The sequence below is a fragment of the Erinaceus europaeus genome, chromosome 2 (assembly GCF_950295315.1).
Source record: "Erinaceus europaeus chromosome 2, mEriEur2.1, whole genome shotgun sequence".
Taxonomy (NCBI): Eukaryota; Metazoa; Chordata; class Mammalia; order Eulipotyphla; family Erinaceidae; genus Erinaceus; species Erinaceus europaeus.
Window position 1 is genome coordinate 45,334,649 of NC_080163.1, and position 10,146 is coordinate 45,344,794.

The window sequence follows — 10,146 nt, forward strand, 5'->3', positions numbered from 1 at the left end:
AGTCCAACAGCCCCCTGCCATTTGCAACAAATAATTCTGGGGGCTAGAGGAAGAACAGGTAGTCACTGGCTGAACCATGACATGGTATCTGGGGATCACTCCTTTGCTCTGTGCTTTGTCCTGCAGATGCCAGAGTACCTGCTCTGATCCCACCATGTCTTTCTAGTTCACAGGTGTTTACTGAGGAAGTCAGGACATCCTTGGCCTCTGGCAGCATGCCAGATTCACAGTCAGTTGGGAACTTACATCAATGGGACAGGACAGGAGGGCAGCTGGCCAAGGTTTCAGCCACCTTATTGAACCTAGGGTGGAGAGAGGCAAAGAATAAGAAGGCTTGTTTGGGGTTAGAAATGACTGGTAAACAAGAAGGGCTGATCAAGCCCCATTCACTATCCACTCCCTGAAAGGGACCTGAGTCCAGAAGCCCTTCCATTTTAAATCTGATTTCTTCATCAGTCCTCACAGACTCAGAAAGTAGTCAGGGAACTCTTTTTGGCAAAAGGAAGAAAAAGTCCTTTCTGGACTAAGCATTTCTCTTCGTGAACATTTAGACACACATAAAAGTAATTTTTGTCCATCTGGAGAGAGAGCTCAACTGGTAGAGCTTTGGTCTTGTATATCTGAGGTTCACAGTTCAATCCATAGCACTGCATTTACCAGAGTGCTCTGTGGCTTGGTGAATGTATTTGGTGCATGTAGTGTTTGGGATCAAACTAGGAACTAAGTCACTTGTCAGATGAGCCATTTTCCCAGTTGCTCTTATAGCTATCAATATAAATTACTAGGGAGTCAGGCGATAGCGTAGCAGGTTAAATGCATGTGGCTCGAAGCGCAAGGACCAGTGTAAGAATACTATTTCGAGCCCCCGGCTCCCCACCTGCAGGAAAGTCGCTTCACAGGCAGTGAAGCAGGTCTGCAGGTGTCTCTCTTTCTCTCTTCCTTTCTGTCTTCCCCTCCTCTCTCCATTTCTCTGTCCTATCTAACAATGACGACGACATCAATAACAACAGCAATAATAACTGCAACAGCAATGAAAAAACAAGGGCAACAAAAGGGAAAATAAATAAATTAAATTAAAAATAAACAAATAAATTACTGATCTCTCAAACTAAAAGATAAACTCTCAGACTGGATTAAAATTAATCTGGCAGTTTGTTATTTCAATATATTTGCCCAAATTATAAGAGTACAGAAAGACTAAACTTCATAGAAGACCAATATATAACATAGGTAAAATTATAAATATATTATTTTTAAATATTGAATTAATTTATTTTTAATTTATTTAATAATCAACAAGACTGTAGGATAAGAGGGGTACAATTCCACATAATTTCTACCACCAGAGTTCCACATTCCATCCCCTTCTTTGGAAGCTTTCCTATTCTTTACCCCCTTTGGGGGCATGGACCCAGGATCATTATGGGATGCAGAGGTGGAAGGTCTGGCTTCTGTAATTGCTTCTCTGCTGGACATGGTTGTTGGCAGGTCAATTCATACTCCCAGCCTGTTTCTACCTTTCCCTAGTGGGGCAGGGCTCTGGAGAGGTGGGGTTCCAGGACACATTGGTGAGGTCATCTGTCCAGGGAAGTCAGGTTGGCGTCATGGTAGCATCTGCAACATAGTGTCTGAAAAAGCATTAAGATATAAAGCAGACCAAATTATTTAATAATAAGGGCAACAAAAGGGGAAATAAATATTTTTTAAAAATTATTTAATAATTAGGAACCTAAAGGTAAGAATATAACAGCTGAGACTTGGGGTTTCCATTTTGGAAAACACTAGGAGGTCTATTTTAGGATATTCCAAGGGGCCTGTGACTTTACTAATTCTTGTCTGAGCCAGACAGCTGACATGCAAGTCTGAGGAGATGGTGTCAGAGTTGGAAGTAGGACTAAAGCTGGATTTGGGCAGAGAGTAGCTCCCAAATATGGGAAAACTATATAAATATTGTTAACTGTAAATCTCACTGATTTGATCTGAGGCCTATATTCCTAACAGGAGCCTTTATAACTTCTGCATCCCTGTAGGTCTGAGCTCACATTCTATGGTCATAGCTAGGAACATTCTAGGCTGCATTCATTGTAGGACCCATCTTCCTCAAGTGGCAGAGTATGTTGAACAAGTCTCCCTTTGGAGGATGGGGTAGTCCCTACCTTTGTTGTTCTACATTGAGGGCAAGGTCTTGTAGAGGCCCACAAGAGGATCCACTATGTTGTTCTTGATAGAGATAAACAGTGACAGTGGAAAGAGAGGGATCTGTTAGAAGTCTAGGCTCATCATGTCTATGTGGGAATCTCAGGATCCCTGGCTAGGGCCCTGGATGATGAGGTGGGCTGGTAGTGATCAAAAGAGTCATCATTAAAGTATGCCGGTCTCTTGCCTTTATCCAGCTTTTGTAGTCCTTAACTTGTCTGACAAGGTTAGCCTTGGAGTGATTGAGGGAAGTGAAATAGGAAGTAGGTGAGGAGGGTATCTAGGTCTAAGTAGAAACTATTTAAGTACTTCAATTTTTTTAAGTATCTTTTTAAGGTCTTTCTACTTGCTTACTGCACTTATTGAGTCACTGCAAACAATTGTTTGCAGGTGGGGACCAGGAGCTTGAACCTGGGTCCTTGCAAACTAATGTATACGCTCAGTCAGGTGCCCCCTATTTTTTTCTTCATAGGACAGAAAGGAATTGAGAGGGAAGGTAGAATAAAAGGAAAAAGAGAGAGAGAGAGAGACACCTGTAGCCCTGCTTCACTACCTGTGAAGCTTCCCCCTGCAGATAGGTACCTGGGGCTTGAACCTGGGTTCCTGAACATTGTAGCATGTGTGTTCAGGTGGGTGCACCAACAGCTACCCCAGTAAATCTTTTTTAAAAATATCAATTTTGTTCCAGGAGGTGGCACAATGGATAAATTATTGAATCTCAAACATAAGGGCCTGAGTTCAATCTCTGGCATCTCATATGTGATGCTCTGCTTCTCTACTTACTTATTAACGGAAGAGAGAAAAGGGGAGAGAGAAAATCAGTACCACCCTGGTACACACAATAACAGGAACTGAACTCGAAACTTCATGCTCTTAGGTCCAACATTCTCGTCATTTCATCACCTCCCTGGCTACAATATAGGTAAATCTTAACCAAAAAAAGGCTGACTTAATTATATTTCTAGTTGATGAAATAACTTTAAGTAGGAACATTACTGTCAACACAAAACATTAAAAAATAATAATAATATAAGAGCCAATTAGCCAGGCAGACATAACAATTCTGAACTAGAAAACACCCAGTAATGGCAGCCTGGGAGTTGGCACAGCAGGTAGAGTGCCTGATTTTTTAAGCCAAAGGCCCCATTCTTTTTTTTTTTTTTTTTTTTTGCCTTCAGGGTTATCACTGCAGCTCGGCTTCGTGCCAGCATTTTGAATCCACTGCTCCTGGAGGCTATTTTTCCCATTTTGTTGACCTTGTTGTTGTCTTTGTTATGGTTGTTATTGTTGTTATAGCTGTTGTTGTTGGATAGGACAGAGGGAAATCGAGAGAGGAGGGGAAGACGGGGAGGAGAAGAGAAAGATAGACACCTGCAAGACCTGCTTCACCGATTGTGAAGTGACCCCCCCCCCCCCGCAGGTGGGGAGCTGGGGACTCGAACCAGGATCCTTACATACTGGTCCTTGCACTTTGCTCCATGTGTGCTTAACCCGCTGCACTACCACTCAGCCCCCAGAGGCCCCATTCTATCCCTGGCATTGTATGCCTCAGGGCAATGTTCTGGTTCTCTCTTTCTCTTCTTGATAAGTAAGTAAATATTTAAATTAAAAGACTGAAAAAGATGTCCAAGAGTATCAGGATCATGAATGTGTGGGGATATGAGACCCTCCCACTTTCCCTCACTCCCCCCAAAAAAATGTCCTCTCAGATAATGACAAGTAGCCTGGAGAAATAATATGACAGGGACTGGGAGGAGGTGTTTAGCCATGGTGTCTCTGAGGAGGTGGCCTTAAAATTGAAACCTGAGTGACAGGAACAAGTCAAATTATTATCTGTCTGCAGTCAAGGTGTGGTGAACAAGCACATGAACTTAAGTGAGCTACAGTCCCCAGATTTTTGTCAGAAAGGAAAATGTTGAGTCCAGTATTGGCTTCAAACCTGGACCTTAATTTGCTCAGTTCAAACCGCTGAGTCTGAGGTATTCCTTTTCTGACTCCAACCTATTGAGTTCAGTTTTCTATCAGTAAAATAAGGCCAAGAACCTGGTTTCTCTGGTGCCAAAAGGGTTAATTGATGCCTGCCACATCCTTTCAGATCTTTAGATGAAAGAGCCAGGGTTGTCTAGAGCATTATTAGAGCCTGCTAAACCCCAGAGGAAACCTGCAAATCTGTAACCTAGGTCCTCTCCAGTCTGTAGAACAGCTGTGGGACAATTGTTCTAAATGAAAGGTTGTTAGAACTTGCATTCTTGTTTCTCTGAGATTCTAGTTCTCCCTGAGAATTAGTGAGATGTATGTTTTTTTTTTGTCTTAGTTCTGTGTTCTTCTGTTACCTTGTTTAGCCCCCTGTGCTTCCCAACATCCTAATTTTTGTCTTTACAAGTGAACCTGAGAGTGTACTTGTTTACATAGGTTATGATCAGAGCATTATTGGTCATTTTTCCTAAGAACAATCCAGAGTAGAGATGAAGGCAGTAGGAATGTGTCAGTGTCTACTTTCATCTTTAGGCAGATGTTAGAGGGGGAGGTTTGGGTGGAAAACTACAAGTTAAAAGAGGGCAAGTTGGGGGTCGGGCGGTGGCGCAGTGGGTTAAGCGCATGTGGCGCAAAGCGCAGGAACCAGCGTAAGGATCCCGGTTCGAGCCCCCGGCTCCCCACCTGCAGGGGAGTCGCTTCACAGGCGGTGAAGCAGGTCTGCAGGTGTCTATCTTTCTCTCCCCTTCTCTGTCTTCCCCTTCTCTCTCCATTTCTCTCTGTCCTATCCAACAACGAATTGCGTCAACAAGGGCAATAATAATAACCACAACGAAGCTACAACAAGGGCAACAAAAGGGGGGAAAAAATGGCCTCCAGGAGCGGTGGATTCATGGTGCAGGCACCGAGCCCAGCAATAACCCTGGAGGAGGAAAAAATAAAAAAAAAGAGGGCAAGTTGCCTTCTGATCAATATGGGAGGAGGTTGAATAGGGGCGGGGGGATTACTGGTTTCAGGAATTTTATCTTTTTAAAAATTTGTTATTATCTTTATTTATTGGATAGAGACTGTCAGAAATCAAGAGGGGAGGGGGAGGGAGAGAGGGAGAGAGACAGAGAGACACCTGCAGCCCTGCTTCACCACTCACAAAGCTTTCCCCTTGCACGTGGGGACTAGGGGCTCGAACCTAGGTCCTTGAGCATTGTAACATGTGCTCAACGAGGTGTGCCACCACCCAGCCCCCCAGTAATTTTTATTGTCTTACCTCTTTTCTTGGTGCTGAATCTCACTATAAGAGCAGTCTAGGGCTTGAATGATCAGCTAAGCAATTTAACAAATTTATTAAGTATCTCCTAAGGTGGGAGATGGGAGGAGGAAAAAGTATTTATTACACACTTGGCAGTGTTCTACTGGTAAAACTTGTGTTAAATAATATAAATTCTCTGGTGGCCTTTGAGTTTGACTCCTGGCACTGCATATACCAGAGCAATACTCCAGTGTTCTCTCTCTCTCTCTTTCTCTCTGGTAAATAAATAAATAAAAATATTAAAATTTTTTGCCATCAGAGTTATTGCTGAGGCTTATTACCTGCATAACCATTCCTGGTGGGCGTGTGTGTGTGTGTGTGTGTGAGAGAGAGAGAGAGAGAGAGAGAGAAACAGAGAAAAAGACAGAAAGAAGAGATACCTGCAGTATTGTTCCACCACTCATGAAGCTCCCTCCCTACAGGTGGTGTTCTGGGAGGTTGAACTGGGTCCTAGTACATGGTAACATGTATACACTACTGGGTGAGCTGCCATCCAGCCACTGAATAAAATCTATTAAAAAAAAAAAAAAGGACAAGATCTCTGCTCTCCCAGAGCTTCCATTCTGCTGTGTATGTGTGTATGTGTATGTATGTTTGCGTGTGTGTGTGTGTGTGTGTGTTTTAAGAAGAGACTAAAATACACATAGCATTATATACACAAAACAATTTTAGTGGTCAGTGCACTAATATAGGCTAATAGGATAAAGAGAGTTTGGTAGGTAAACATTTTTTTATTTTATTTTTTTATATTTATTTGTTTTCCCTTTTGTTGCCCTTGTTGTTCATCATTGTTGTTGTTGTTATTGTTGTTGTCATTCCTGTCGTTGATTTTGGATAGGACAGAGAGAAATCGAGAGAGGAGGGGAAGACAGAGGGGGAGAGAAAGACACCTGCACACCTGCTTCACCGCCTGTGAAGCGATCCCCCTTAGGTGGGGTGCTGGGTGCTCAAACTGGGATCCCCACGCCGGTCCTTGCACTTGTGCCATGTATGCTTATCCCGCTGTGCTACCGCCTGGCCCCCGTTTTTCATTGTTGTTGTAGTTATTGTTGTTGTTGTTGTTGTTGTTATTGATGTCATCGTTGTTATATAGTACAGAGAGAAATGGAGAGAGGAGAGGAAGACAGGGGGAGAGAAAGACACCTGCAAACCTGCTTCACCGCCTGTGAAGTGACTCCCCTATAGGTGGGGAGTCGGGGGCTACAACTGGTATCTTTACGCTGGTCCTTGCACTTTACACCACAGGCACTTGCTTAGCCCGCTGCGCTACCGCCTGACTCCCAGGTAACCATTTTTGAATTGGTATTAGTGAGGACCTCTGTGAAGATAACCATTTAGGCAGAAATATAAATGACAAAAAAGTCAGTATCAAGAATTGGGGGAAGGATGTGAAGGGAGAGGATTTTTGGCAAAAGCAATATTAGTCCAAAGGTTTTCAGGCAGGAAGGATTTCAGGAAGTTTGAGAAAGTGATAAAAGGGCCACATAGCTTGAGTGGAATGAGGGAGAGAACACTGCAATATGAGATTAAGAATGAAAGTTCAGGGGAGTCAGGCGTAGTGCAGCCGGTTAAGCACATGTGGCGCAAAGCGCAAGGACCGGCGTAAGGATCCTAGTTCGAGCCCCCGGCTCCCCATCTGCAAGGGAGTCGCTTCACAGGCGCTGAAGCAGGTCTGCAGGTATCTATCTTTCTCTCCCCCTCTCTGTCTTCCCCTCCTCTCTCCATTTCTCTCTGTCCTACCCAACAAAGATGACAGCAGTAACAACAACGATCAACAAGGGCAACAAAAGGGAAAATAAATAAATATATATATGACTTTAATTAAAAAAAAGAACCGAAAGTTCAGGGGGCCGGGTGGTAACGCACTGGGTTAAGCGCTTATAATGTGAAGCAGAAGCACCCAGGCAAAAATCCTGGTTTGAGCTGGACTCTGGGGGCTGTTTCACAAGAGGTGTCTGCAGGTGTCTGTCTTTCTCTCCCCGTCTGTCTTCCTCTTCTTTCTCTATTTCTCTCTGATCTATGGAACAGCAGCAACAATAACAGCAACAACAGTGGAAAAAAGATGGCCGCCAAGAACAATGGATTCATTGTGCAGGCACCTAGCCCCAGCAATAATCCTGCAGGAAAAGAAAAAAACTGAAAATTCAGGTTGTAGACTATAATGGATACTTTAGAAGAGGCGATAAGGGCAAAGACTTGTCTCTTGGGGTAAAAATACTATATGATCTCACTTATAGGCAGAACTTAGGCACAGAAAGGGAAAAATATAAAGTTAAACTTGGACTGGGTTTGGTGTACTGAACCAAAGCAAAGGACTCTAGGGAAGGGGGGAGGAGAGGTCAGGGGTAGGCCTTTGAGGTCCTGGTATATGATGGTGGAAAAGGAAATAGGTTGGGGTGTGAGAGCATTTTGCAGTCTCTCTCTTCACTCCTTACTCATCCACTAGGATAGATACAAATGAGTATTGAGTGATCTGGGAGGTGGTGCAATGGATAAGGCACTGAACTCTCAAGCATGAGGTCCCGAGTTCAACCCCTGGCAGCACATGTACTGGTGTGATGTCTGGTTCTTTCTCTCTCTCATCATTCTCATTAATAAATAAAATATTTTTTTAAATGAGTACTGAAGATACAGATAAATTGAAATATATGTGGTCTGGGAGGTGGCACAATGGATTAAGTTTTGGACTCTCAAGCATGAGGTCCCGAGTTCAATCCCCAGCAGCATATGTATCAGAGTGATGTCTGTTTTTTTCTCTCTCTTCCTGCCTTTCTCATTAATAAACAAACAAATTATTTTAAAAAGAGAGAAATTGAAACACATACATTGATGGTGGGAATGTAAAAATAGTACAGCAGTCCTGGAAAACAGCTGGAGTTTCTCCAAAAATTACATGTAGGGGCTGTGTGATGGCACACCTGGTTGAGTGCATGTATTACAATGTGCAAGGACCTGGGTTCGAGCTCCCGGTCCCCACCTGCAGGGGGAAAGTTTCATGAGTGGTGAAGCAAGGCTACAGGTGTCTCTCTGTCTCTCTCCCTATCGCCCCCTTCCCTCTTGATTTATGGCTGTCTCTATCCAATAAATAAATATTAAATAGAAAAAAATGAAAACATATATTTAAAAGTTACATGTAATATTAGCAAATTATCCAGCTAGTTACATATACAGAATAATTTAAAGCAGAAGCTCAAACAGATATTTTATTCACCAATGTTCATAGAAGTATTATTCACGATGGTCTGGGATATGGCACAATGGATAAAATATTGGATCTTCAATCATGAGGTCCTGAGTTTGGTCCCTGGCAGCACATGTACCAGAGTGATATCTAGTTCTTTCTCTCCTATCTCTCTCATGAACAAGTAAATAAAATCTTTAAAAAAAAAAAAAGAAGAAAAAGTATTCACAGGAGTCGGGTGGTAGTGCAGCGAGTTAAGCGCAGGTGGCGCAAAGTGCAAGGACTGGCCTAAGGATCCTGGTTCAAGCCCCTGGTTCCCCACTTGGAGGGGAGTCACTTCACAAGCGGTGAAGCAGGTCTGCAGGTGTCTATCTTTCCCCTATCTGTCTTCCCCTCCTCTCTCCATTTCTCTCTGTGCTATCCAACAATGATGACATCAATAAGAACAACAATAATAACTACAACAATAAAACAACAAGGGCAACAAAAGGGAATAAATAAGTAAATACTTTTTAAAAAGAAGTATTATTCACAATAGTCAGTAGTTGGAAAAAACCCAAATAGCACAGCAGATTAGCTGATGAATAAACATGTTTTATTCTCAGAGTGGAATATTATTCAGTCATAAAGTGGAAAAAATGAAATGAATCACTGCTATCTGCTTAAAGACATATAAAGCTTGAAAATACTCTCAGGGTGCCAGGCGGTGGCACACCTGGTTAAGCATACACATTAAAGTGTACGGGGGTGGGGGGCTGGGCGGTAGTGCAGCGCGTTAAGTACACATGGAACAAAGCGCAAGGACTGGAATAAGGATCCCACCCAGTTTGAGCCCCCAACTCCCCACTGTAGGGGGGTCACTTTGCAAGTGGTGAAGCAGGCCTGTAGGTGTCTATCTTTCTCTCTTCCTCTCTGTCTTCCCCTCCTCTCTCCATTTCTCTCTGTCCTATCCAACAACTACAACAGCTATAACAACAATAAGTACAACAAGGGCAACAAAATGGAAAAAATGGCCTCCAGGAGCAGTGGATTTGTAGTGCTGGCACTGAGCTTCAGTGATAACCCTGGAGGCAAATAAATAAATAAATAAATAAATTAATTAAATAAAATTAAGTGCACAAGGACCCAGGTTCAAGCCCCTGGCCCCCACCTGCAGGGGAAAAGCTTCACAAATGGTGAAGCAGGGCTGCAGGTGTCTCTCTGTCTTCCTCTCTATATTCCCCCTCTCCTCTCAATTTCTGGCTGTCTATCCAATAAATAAAGGTAATAAAATAAACATTAAAAAAGAAATATATTGGGAGTCGGGCGGTAGTGCAGCAGATTAAGCAAACGTGGCACAAAGCGTAAACAGCAGCCTAAGGATCCCAGTTTGAGCCCCCGGCTCCCCACCTGCAGGGGAGTCGTTTCCACAGGCGATGAAGCAGGTCTGCAGGTGTCTATCTTTCTCTCCCTCTCTCTGCCTTTCCCTCCTCTCTCCATTTCTCTCTGT